The sequence below is a fragment of the Myotis davidii genome, unplaced genomic scaffold (genome assembly GCF_000327345.1).
Source record: "Myotis davidii unplaced genomic scaffold, ASM32734v1 scaffold373, whole genome shotgun sequence".
Classification (NCBI taxonomy): domain Eukaryota; kingdom Metazoa; phylum Chordata; class Mammalia; order Chiroptera; family Vespertilionidae; genus Myotis; species Myotis davidii.
Window position 1 is genome coordinate 709,152 of NW_006287255.1, and position 12,791 is coordinate 721,942.

Sequence of the window (12,791 nt, forward strand, 5' to 3'; positions counted from 1 at the left end):
TAGGATCGTAAACTCAACTCTGCAATCCAGCTATACTGGGAAGGGGTAAGGAAATATGGAACCCAATGAACTACAGCCAGAGCACAAAGATTATAGAACATTCCAAGTAGATGGGGGTACAGGGGTGCCCTCCTGAGTTACAGAAGGAATACAGCCTGGAGTTAAGATAAAACACAAGTCAAATTTATTAGAGTTGTCTACAGTTAGCAGTTGTTATCTCTTTGCTGGTCTTTCCATTCCTAGACTCCAGAGCTCCATGGCTGCCAATATGCATGCCTTCAGTCTCTTGGCCGAAGACCACATGGCATCCAACCACTCAGCCTTGGCAGTGCAGGTGAAAAACTGGGGACCGTTTGTGCTGGGTCCAGTATTTGCCATGGACAAGACGCCAGGGCCTGTATGTTTCAGGATGAAGTTCTCGTCCTCAAATTTCTCCCCACTGAAGGACTTGCCGCCCGTGCCATTATGGTGTGTGAAGTCACCACCTGCCAAATAAACCCTGGAATCATTCTGTGAAAGCAGGAACATTTATAACCAAATCCTTTCTCCCCAGTGCTCAGAGCAGAAAGTTTTCTGTTGTCGTTGGAAATTTGTCTGCAAACAGCTTGAAGGAGACGAGGCCCAAGGGCTCTCTCTGGACAGCAATGCGAAGTACACGGAGGGGTTCACCATGGCTGATCACGGGGCCTGTGGAGTCTGCAAAGCCTGGAAACGGTTCTATGGGGCATTTTTTGACAATAAGCTTACAAGTAGAGTTTAGAGACAAATTAATATCTTTGTATGCAAATTAGGTGTTTGTATTGGATTCCCACAAACTAGATGTGTCTTCTCAGAGTTCTGAACCAGGTGAATAGCATGATTAAATTACTTGATACTTGAAAAGAAGGGGCCAGAATTCTAGTTGAGCTGCCAAATGAAGATTATCCAAAAAGAAGTGTCAAGAAAAAAGGAAAATATAACAATTGGAACAAAAGGAAGCGAGGGCAATTGTATTTTGGGTACACTGAAGCAGAAGTAGGCGGAAAGAGATCACAGGAACAGGGGATTTCAGTCAGCATGCACTTGGCTTTTGTTCACGTTTTTTTTTAAATGTAAAGGGTCAAAGCAATAGTCAATGCCAAGAGCCTTTTCAGAACCTGGCAGGTTCTGTAACGGAAGGGAAATGAGAGGACAGATAGATCAACTCTGAGTCGTTCCCTGGATTCAACTAAAGTAGTTCCTATTTCACTTTTGTTTCTATGCTGAGGTTACGCATAACTTCTTTTAATGGTCCCATTAATTTAAAAAATTTAGCAGTACATGTCTGTCCACGTTTTAGGGAAAAAATGAGGAAAACCAAGTTCCACAGGTTAGGACAGAGCCTCTCTGGACTCCTGAGTCCTGTGCCCACTGCCCTTCTAGAGCCCTGACTCGAGGTTAGCTTCTGCTTCCCCCGCTTGCCTATGTACAGGTGGCATCAAGTGGCAATGAATGAACTGAATATTTGGTATTTGTAATTAGCAAAGGGGTTTTATTCTCTTCCTTCTTTTCTTATATATGTAAAAGATGTTTATAACGTATTTCATATGGCATAATTTTTTAAGTTATCTAGTTAATGCTATTTGCTTTATCTTTATAAATGAGAAAGATAAGTTGGTAAATTAAATTTATACAGAACATTACTTGCTGCAGCATATAAACTTTGCCAGGTTTTTGTAAGATATAAAGGAATAGCTCCTTTTCAGTTATCAAAATCTAAGGTTTGGAGATAATGATGAACTAATGATGGAAGGGCCATTTATTTATTTAGGTTTCACAGAAACACATTTAAGGGAAAATAAGAAAAATTCCCTTTGTAAATGAAATATCAAAGGACTTTAAGTGTCACTTAATATGCTCACTTTCTATTTTTCAGTTAGGTTGTCATGCATTGTGATCACAGCATATTTTCATTTGTTTTAGGAAATTAAGTGCTGAAGAAAATGAGGAAGGGCAACAGAGAAAATTGCCTAATTTATTTTTAATACAGATGAAAATAATAGAGGAACATTAGATGAAAATTCCAGTGAATATAAAATTATGTTTGTGGGGTTGGCAGTGATTAGAATTTCTGTTTGCCCATCCACCTGCTCAAAGTTGTTATATCATTCAAGCCTAGCCTTTTGGGAGACAGCTGGGGGTTTAATAACCACTTTTGCTTCAATTTTGAAAAATATTTTTTAGCAATTTTGGGTCAAACTGTTTACTTTGCCCTTACCTGTTTTGATGGTTTGTGTTCCCAAATTATATCCTAGGCCAAGCTTGTCAAATATTCTCCATGTACAACCTGAATCCAGCTCTCCTGCATACATCAATCTCCATCAGTCTGCTCAAATCTTGACACTGCTCCTGGCTTGTGTTCCCACTGAGAAATGGGAAGAGTATTGCCACCATGATATCCCCTCTACATGGGTTCAGATTAAGTTCTCAAACTCTTCTATATAAAAACAAAACAAACACTACATAATGTTGTTTCACCATCTTTCTCTACATATTCATGACCTCTACTACTAATTTTGAGAAATAATTACATAGAGAACTAGAGGCCCGGTGCACAAAAGTTTGTGCACTTAGGGGTGAGGGAGGGGTCCACTCAGCCTGGCCTGTGCCCTCTCCCAGTCTGGGACCTCTCGGGGGATGTCCACCTGCCAGCTTTGGCCCACTCCCCGGGGGATCGGGCCTAACCTGGCAGTCAGACATCCCTCTGGTAGCCTGGGAGCCCTTGGGGGATGTCAGTTGAACATCCTTAGCGTAGCCGAGGAGGTGGGAGAGGTTCCCACCAGTGCCACTGCACTTGCAGTTGTCAGCCCAGCTTGTGGCTGAGCTGACCTCCTCCTGTGGGAGTGCACTGACCACCAGGGGGCAGCTCTTGTGTTAAGCATCTGGCCCCTGGTGGTCAGTGCGCATCATAGCGACCAGTCATTCCCAGTTGTACCGCCTTTAGGGTCAATTTGCAAATTACCCGTTATTATATAGGATGGTGTTGTTACTTAATTTTCATGTGTAAAACTTATTCCTAGGTCAGGAATCATTCCTCACTTCACATTTGATGTTTTCCTCTGAGATACCCCTCCAGTAGGTGACAATGTGCGTAACTGTGACAGACAGTCATTGCTTGGTTCCATATACCCAAGGAGTGCATTCATGCTTAGGCCTTCAGAGTTATTAAGTTAAAACAAGGCCCTTAATGTGGCCTTAATTCGATCTGACTGGTGAGAACTTCAGAACTCTGGGCACAGAACGATTCTGCCAGAACCTCTGTGCTGAGATCCCATCAAACTGTAACCTGGCTTTCCTAGCAGCACAAGGCGACATCCCTTGAATAACACCAGCCCCCATTTAAAATCACCTGAGAAGCTAACTCACAGTTGCCAGGAGAACTTATTTACTGTTTGTTCCAGTCAATGCCTGAGGCTACAGCTGAATTCACAGTAGTAAATGCTCTAAGAACCCTTTCTTATTCAAACCTAGGCTGTCTCTTTCTCTTCCATCACCTATCTTCATCTCACACTTTATGTGTAACTCTGACAACTCAGGAGTGCCTTTCAGGAACGTGAATTCCATTTCTTGAAACGTGATCATCAGAAATGATAGCGCCTCAGTCTCCCAGTTTCCGTGAAAGAGCAGGATACCATCCTAACTGCCATGTTTGCCATAGTGGGTCCAGCTGCCCCAATTTCATTTGACATTGACCAAGCCTTTGTAATTATTTACTTGAGTCCGTACTCTCTCCTCCTACATCCTTATTCTCCCTTTAGAAATCCTAAGTGGATCTCAGTTCTTTGCCCCACTCTCAGTAGTTACTGAATAAAATCTGGTTTCACGCATTTAATGTCTGGCTTTATTTATCTTTGACACTGGTGTCCTACTCAGAAGAATGAATTTCGACATATGAGAGACACTGGGAATGATGTGCACATCTGCAAGACAAGGAGAGAGAGTCTTCAGAAGAAACCAAATCTTCTGATACTTTGATTTTAGACTTTAAGACTACAAAACTGTGGTAAATAAATATCTGTTGTTTAAGCCACCTAGTCTGTGGTATTTTGTTATGTCAGCCCTAGTAAAATAACACAGGCCTCGAAGCCTATTTTTAAATATTAAACAAAAAGACCTGTTAAAGCAGTGGTTCTCAACCTTCCTAATGCTGCAACGCTGTAATACAATTCCTCATGTTGTGGTGACCCCCAACCATAAAATTATTTTTGTTGCTACTTCATAACTGTAACTTTGCTACTGCTTTGAATCGTAATGTAAATATCTGATATGCAGGATGTATTTTCATTGTTACATAATTAATATAAATTGAACATAATTAAAGCATAGTGATTAATCACAAAAACAATATGTAATTATATATGTGTTTTCCGATGGTCTTAGGCGACCCCTGGATATGAATTTAGCATTACTGGATTCTTCAGAGTGCTGCCTTGAAATGTGGCTATAAGGGAAGAGAAAGCCCTTGCCCTAGGCCAAACCTAGGCTGTCTCTTTCTCTTCCATCACCAGTCTTCAGCTCACACTTTATGTGCAGGCTTTGAGTGTGTGCCCTCAAATAGCCAGTACTTAGTCCACCCTGACACCTAGGAGCATGACCGCTGTCCCCATGAAGATGGAATTGAGGCTGAGGCCCAATGTGAGGCCCAGATAGACACTAGGGCCATTTGAGCAGGAAATCAGGGCCTTAGTATGCAAGCCCTGAGCTAGAAGAGGAGTCATACACTCCAGACAAATACATCCACTTAGCCCTGAGAACCCCCTATTGTGTATGACATGGTGCTGTCAGAAAAGGACACAAGTAGAATCTCTCAGAGGAAGCCCAGCAGCAAGGACTTCCCTGGTCAGCACAGGAGAAAGATCTGCAGATTCCCCTTCTTTACTCTTGTAAAATGCTTCTCAGAATATTAAAAATGCATTGTTGTATGTGTGGCTTCTGGAAATGGATACAATGGGAGCATTTTACTGCGATGATACAAATCTGAAAAACACAATGCACAAATTATTTTTTATATCTGTAGTTCCCTTTTCCTATTCTGTTCTCAAATGCTAGAAGATGTTGGAAGACTATTTTATGAGAAATTTTATCAGGTCAAGAGAAGAACCTAAAGACACAAATATCAGGATTTTTCTCAAAAACTGTTCAAATCTAGATCCCCCATGCCCCCCTCTCCAGAATGAGATTCCACAATAAAAAGCAAAGTTCATAGCTCAGAGCTCCCATTCTTAAATGTGAGTAGACAACCGAGGATTTCCATACACCAGGAAAAGGACATTAAAAAAAGACTGAGGTAAAAATAAAAAGAAACTCAATAAAACAACAAACTTAGAGGAAAGATGAGACATCAAAAAAAATAGGAAACAAAAAATTTAAAAAAATATGTTGATGTTCTTAGAGTATAATTTTTTAAAATATATTGTATTGATTTTTTTTACAGAGAGGAAGGGAGAGAGATAGAGAGATAGAGAGCCAGAAACATCGATGAGAGAGAAACATCGATCTGCTTCCTCTTGCACACCCCCTACCGGGATGTGCCCGCAACCAAGGTACACGCCCTTGATCGGAATCATACCCGGGACCCTTCAGTCCGCAGGCCAACATTCTATCCTCTGAGCCAAACCGGTTAGGGCTAGAGTGCAATTTTTTACATTCATGAAACATTCATGAAACACACATATGTATGTGTGTGTGTTTTTATTTGTTTTTCTAAGATATATATAATACAAAAGAAAGTGCTGAACATGTGCAAATGTAAAAACAGAAATAAAAATCTTAATATAATGACTGAAGAAATGCAGAAACTAGATTAAAAGAACAAAAACACAGAAAATAGAAAAGTATAAGCCAGTTCTAGGAGATCCCAAAACCAAATAAGAGTTCCAGAACGATGACAGGACAGAGAGAGGGAGAGAGAGAGAAAGAGAGAGAGAGAGAGAGAAAGAGAGAGAGAGAGAGATGAGAGAGATAGGAAGATTATCAACAATGAATAATGAATCTTTCAAAATATGTATGCTGCATTGCTTTTTTTTCTGCTTATTTTTTCTCAATAATAATTTAGAATGTTCAATTTGGTGCTTATGTAAATATTTATGTACACACAATTGATGCTTGTAATCATCCTATATAATAAAAGGCTAATATGCAAATAGAATGAATGGCAGAACAACTGGAACAAACAACTGGTCACTATAGTGTGTGTTGACCACTAGGGGTGTGTGTAAAACATAGCGGGCATTAGCCATGGAGGGATGGTGGAGCAGGTGAGCAGGGGCACCAGACCAAGGCAGAGCGCTGGTTGCTGTCAGCAAGACAAGCCTCTGGTGTTACTGAGAATTCTTTACTCCCACATGCCACAGTCCTGTGCTCGCACCTGCTGCTGTTAATGAGAAGTGAAAGGTTAATTAAATGTGTATAAATGACAGTGTTTCAACTTAAAACTTTTGTTTATTTCCTAGCCAGGTTTTGACAGTAGTTTTATTAATACACAAATAAATAAGCAATATTAGTTTTATTAATAGCCAAATAAAAATATTACACAAGCAAATTTAACTGGAATTTTGTGTTATCATGAATGATTCAATATGATCTCTAGAATTATGTTGTCACCAGTCATCCTCCACTTACAATGATGCCATCTCTTCCTATGAGGAGATAATTTTTTTGTTGTTGTTAAAAGTAGAAATAGTAAAATATTTTGGGGACTTGCACAAGGAATATCCTAAGTAAAAACTTTGAAAATAGAAAATGTAAAACTAATCTATAGTGTCAAGAAATAGAGATTGATTAAAAAGAGGCATAGAGGAAGGTTGGAAGTACTGGAAATATCATATATCTTAATTTTTCTGCAAGTACATAGTATATGCACTTGTCAAAACTCACTAACTGTACCATAAAGTGGGTACAGTTATTTTCATGTATATTTCAATACTATTGATAATATTAGAAGAGAACTTAAAGAAAAAGTTAAGCTAGGGAAGACATCCCTAAAATATCCCTGTCCTCAAGTGATTACCTATTAAAAAAGCCATCAGTGTCTCCGGCCTCACAACACTCTCTGCATTTTGCCTCAAGACTCTATCTCCTCTCATGCACCTACACAAACTCTGTGTTCTAGAGTGCATACTCTTTCACTCTCCCTACAATATACCGTCTTCATTCCTACCTTTTCCTTCTTCATGACATTTCCTTACCTCTGCCTAAAATCCTCCGTGCTTAGCTAGTAAATACCCGTTCATCATGTTCTCTTATCTGAAACTTCTATCCCATGAAATCCCTTGGATGCTCCTAATATTTAAGATTTCATCTCCATTGGTCTTTTATATATATAGGCTTTTAAAAAAATATATTTTATTGATTTTTTACAGAGAGGAAGGAAGAGGGATAGAGAGCTAGAAACATGGATGAGAGAGAAACATCTATCAGCTGCCTCCTGCACACTCCCTACTGGGGTTGTGCCCACAACCAAGGTACATGCCCTTGACCAGTATCGAACCTGGGACTCTTCAGTCCACAGGCCGACGCTTTGTCCACTGAGCTAAACCAGTTAGGACTATATATAGGCTTTTAATGCATGCTTCATTATCCTACCTGGACTCTAACCTCCCTTATCTCAAGTAGCTCATTTTACAGCTATCAGATTTTCTCTTATGTTTGGATTTGATAGGTGCTCACTCATCTGCTGATTGATAACCTACATGCTATAAAAGCTTTACATTGCATAGAAATCAAAGATGTCAAGGAGCCAACGACATATTGTTTCTGCTTTTGCTGATGGGAAAGGTGGGTAACTATGATTAGGAAGGAAAGAGAAATATAATGAATCAATTTTCTAGAAAATAATAACACACGGAGAATAGTAGGCTTTCCTTTTCTCATATAGTTCAATGGAATAATATAGATGAAGAATGATGGAGGAAGATATAGAAATATTGTAATTACAGTTGCCTCCAATTTCATCATATTAATTTAGAAACCTTGGCAACTATGGTCCACAGCAGACAGAAAATGATGGATGTGGCAAATTACTGCTTCCTATAGCAGACTGCATTTTTTTTTTCTTAAAATGATTCTTATCAATGGACAGAGCAGGACCAGCAAATTAGTGTCACTGAAGTGAAACCTTTCTACTTTAATTATATCAGGTAAATGATAAAATCAAAGCCAATTTTATTTACCAAACACAATTTATAACTTTCAAGAGATTGGGCTGAAAAATAATTTTAGCAAACAAGCCAGTTATACACATTGGAGGATAAAAGCCATGAGGAATAATGTATTTAGAGAAGGTACACTATTTGGAATAATCTGTATTCTCATATATTTTTTTTTATTTTGAAGAAAATTTGCATTAAATAATTGTCAATGAATATTTTCAGAATACCTACTGTTTTACTGTGTGAGGTCTTGTGGTTGAGTAATAAACATGACACAGCTCCTTCCTTTAAATAAAGTTAGTGGGTGATTTAAAAAAGTAAATTAGAAATTTTAATAGAAGGGGGTAGAGTCCAATGGTCCAAGCAAGTACAGTGACATGGAAGCAGATAGAAGAGGCTGGAGTGTCAGTAGGTAAAATAGGAAAAGTGTTCCCAATAGCACATGAGGCAGAACTGGCAGATAGAACATATGTGCACAAGAGTAGAGTAATGTATTATCATGTTTATTCATAAGGTTTTATTTTTATTATTATTTTAATTAAAATATTTTTTATTGATTTTTAGAGACAAAAAGGGAGAGGGAGAGAGAAAGAAACATCAATGGGAGAGTGACACATCGATTGGCTGCCTTCTACATGCACACTATCAAAGACCGAGATCACAACCCGGGCATGTGCCCTGACTGGAAATCGAACCAGCAACTTCAGTGCACGGGACTGTGCCAAATCAACTGAGCCACACCTGCCATGGCATGTAAGCCATTATTGATTTATGTTGGAAATTGAGCAAAGCTAACTTTGGCCATTCAAAATCTTTAAGTCTTTTTGTGAGATATTTTAAAAATTCTTCTGTGACTTGTTTTATTTATTTACTCTTGAATGGATTAACAAAATGGCATATCCATGCAATGGAATATTGCCATTTAATCATTTTTCAATTACAGTTGGAGTACAATATTATATTAGTTATAGTTGTATACTCCAGTGACTAGACATATAATTTACTCAGTGGTCATCCCAATATAAAGCTTGCATCCATCTGACACCACAGAATTATTAAAATATTATTGACTGTATTTCCTGTGCTAGACTTTATATCCCCATGACTGTTCGGTAACAACCAATTTGTATTTCTAAATCACTTCACCTTTTTCACCCATCCCCTTAATCCCTCTCCCATCTGGCAACCATCAACATGTTCCCTGTAACTATGAGTCAGTTTCTGTTCTGATTGTTCCTTTACTTTATATTTTTTAGTTTCAATTATTGATAAATATGTATTTATTGCCATTTTATTGTTCATATTTTTTATCTTTCTTTTTATTCTTCTTCAAGAAAACACAATATTTCATATAATACTGGTTTGGTAATGAACTCCTTTATTTTTTCTTGTCTGAGAAGCTCTTTATCTGTCCTTTGATTCTAAATGATAGCTTTGCTGGGTAGAGTAATCTTGGTTGTAGGTCCCTGCTTTCATCACTTTGAATATTTCTTATCACTCCTTTCTAAGTTGTAAAGTTTCTATTAGTCTTATGGGAGCTTCCTTGTTGGTAACTAACTGCTTTTCTTTTGCCACTTTTAAAATTCTCTCTTTGTCTTTAATCATCAGCATTTTAATTATGATGTGTCTTGGTGTGGACCTCTTCGCATTCATGTTGTTTGGGACTCTCTGCCTTTCCTGACTGGTATGTCTATTTCCTTCACCAGGTTAGAAAAGTTTTCTATATTTATTTTTTTCAAATAAGTTTCAATTTCTTTCTCTCTCTCTTCCCAATCCAGCACCCACAAGATGCAAATGTTGATATTCCTTGAAGTTTTCCTACTATTTCTTTTTACTATCTTTGTTTTTCTGGTTTACTTTTTTCTTTTTTATGTTATTATTGTCTATTTTTTGCTTCCTTATATTCCAAATCACTAATTTGATTCTTGGCTTCATCTAATCTACATTTGATTCCCTATAAATTATTCTTCATTTTAGTTAGTGTATATTTCATTTTTGACTGGTTCTTTTGTATGGTTTCTATGCCCTTTTTTATGCAAGTTCCTTGAACATATAATCATTGTTTTGAATGCCATATCTGGACTTTGCTTGCCTTCATTTCATATGGTTGTTTTCCTAGAGATTTCTTATGGTTTTTTTTTTTGGGGGGGGGGACCTATTTCTTTGTCTTTGCATTTTTGGTCCTTTGCCTAAGTTTGTTTCTATGTCTTAGGTTGAGCTTCTATGTCTCCTGGACTTGGTAGAGTGGCCTAGTGTAGTAAGTGTCCTGTATGGCCTAGTGGCACAGCCTCCCCAGCCATCTGAAGTGGGCATTTTTACAAAAAGAACAGGTGGGCCTCTGTGAGGCCTGTGTGCACTCAACTTCAAGAGAAACCTCCTCCTTTCCCTGTCACCTAGCAATAGCAAACGATTACTCTTTAAAAGTGGAAGCCACTCTGCTCCCAGTACAGGTACTGACTAGCAATACTTGGACTTGGCCCTTTCCTTTCCTGGAAAAGTGAAATAAACTTGCTCTCTGCATCTCTTCTTTTAGTTGTGAATTCTTTCATGGCCCTTGTCACTGGCAAAGCCTAACAAACAGAGAGATCCAAAGTGCTTACAAAAGAAATCGACTTTATTTCCAACAGAGTATCAAGAAGTCAAAGCCTAAAGCACTCTCAAAAAAAGTGGAAGTTGTGGTGAAAACCAATTAAGGGGAGGCTGGTAGATTCCTTTAAGAAATTAAACCAAAGGCCTTATCAGAAAGCATCAGGAAAAAGGGAGCTAAGAAGAGGCCTCCTGAAGTCAAAACAAATGTCAAACGCTAACCTCCAAACTATCCTTGTAAAGAAGCTCAAATTTAGTTGGATTCGTCTATAAAGAATTGATGTCCAGAGAATTGTTAAATACAATAGACAAATCAACCAGCAATTAGTGGTCATGGAAAAAGAGAGTCAAAGAGGACCCTGTTATCACAGTAATCTTGCTTCATATTGCTGGGGTGGGGGTCGGGGGATTAAGCTGCACTAAAGATAATCATTCCGTCAAAAAACAAATAAAAAAGTAAATAAAAAACGTTTGTGCCCCACACATACACGTATGGGAGCAAAAACATTGTTGCTAGATTCCAACCAAACAACACCAAAAATGAGACATGTAATGAAAGAAGACATTTTGACCCATACCTTGGGGAAAAAAGAACAGGCAATAGAAACTGTCTACATGAATGACTAGATATCTGATTTAGTAATAAAAATTTCAAAATAGCCATTATAAATATGTTTCAAGAACAAAAGAGACTATACTTAAGGAAATAAAGGAAAACATGATGATATGATCTTATCAAACAGAGAACAGCAATAAATAGATACAAACATTAATTTAAACAAAATCAAATGGAAATAAAAGTACAATAGCTAAAATAAATAACTCACTAGAAGGCCTTAACATTAGAATTGAACTTGCAGAAGAAACAATTATTATACTTGAAAATGGAAAGAAATGGCTTTTGCAATCCAAAGAACAGAGAGTAAAATGAATGAACAAAAATGAATAGATCCTGTGAGAAATGCAGGGCACCATTAAGTGCACCAACATATGTATGCAGTGGGAGTGCCAGAAGGAGAGGGGAGAGAAAAGAAAAGATAAGGAAAAATATTAAAGTAACTAATGACTGAAAACATCCCAGATTTATTTTAAAATGTTAATTACACATTTAAAAATATAAATATGCATTTAAATACACATTTTTACCATAATAAAGTCTGAGAAATACAGAGTAGCATAAACAATATTTGCTGGGCAATGCTAGTTTTCATTGACTTTTATGGCTAAATCATGAATTACTGAGAGCAGAAGAACTAACATAATTTTAGAGTATACTCTGAGAAGGGATTGTTCAAATTATACAGCTCATGAGAGCATCACATACAAAGGAAATGGTTCCTGGATTATCAAGTAATGGTGATTCGGGTGGTTTTCCTGAGCAGGATGCAATGGTGATTTCTTTCCCCAGTCCTTGTCCAGATGGATTCAAAGAATGAAGCCAGGGACAAAAGGTGTTAGATGAAAGGGTGGAAATTTATTGGAAGCAAATATAAACTCCCACATAGGGAGGGGATCCCAAGGGGTAAACCCCTAAGCTCCTTTTTCCTAAAGTTTATAAAGGCTGTCGTTCTTTGTTACTTCATACTCCCTTCTAATCAGTCACTCTTTTTGCAGAATATTAGCTTTAAAGCCCTAACCCCATGTGGTGCCCCCCTGTTTTTTTCCCCTTGTCTTGTAACATTTCTCTATCCCCTGTGAAAGTTTGTTTCTTCTTTCTCCCCAGACCCTGTGGCTTTTCCCTATTTTCTGTGAATGGATGTCTTTCTCTCCCCTTATCCTGTGGCACCTCTTTTTATTTCTTTTCTTCTCTGTGAATGTATGCCTTCTGGTGGCTCCAATCCCTCACCTATGCCTTCCTCCCCCATAGACCCTCTTTATTCCTAAATCTCCCCCAAACTGCCGATTTTACCCCTAAAACTCCTTTCAATGGCACATGACATTTTCAGATGGCAAACTGTTGCCCTCGGAGGTTTGACTAAGTACACGTGCAATAGCATGAAATGCTGCTCTAACTCCATCTTCTGTAAACCTGCTATG

The 12,791-nt window shown here is 38.1% G+C and overlaps 1 pseudogene; it reads right to left on the minus strand.

Annotated features, from left to right (window-relative positions):
- Positions 1-187: 187 nt before the first annotated feature.
- Positions 188-672, minus strand: LOC107182340 (annotated as a pseudogene).
- Positions 673-12,791: the final 12,119 nt, after the last annotated feature.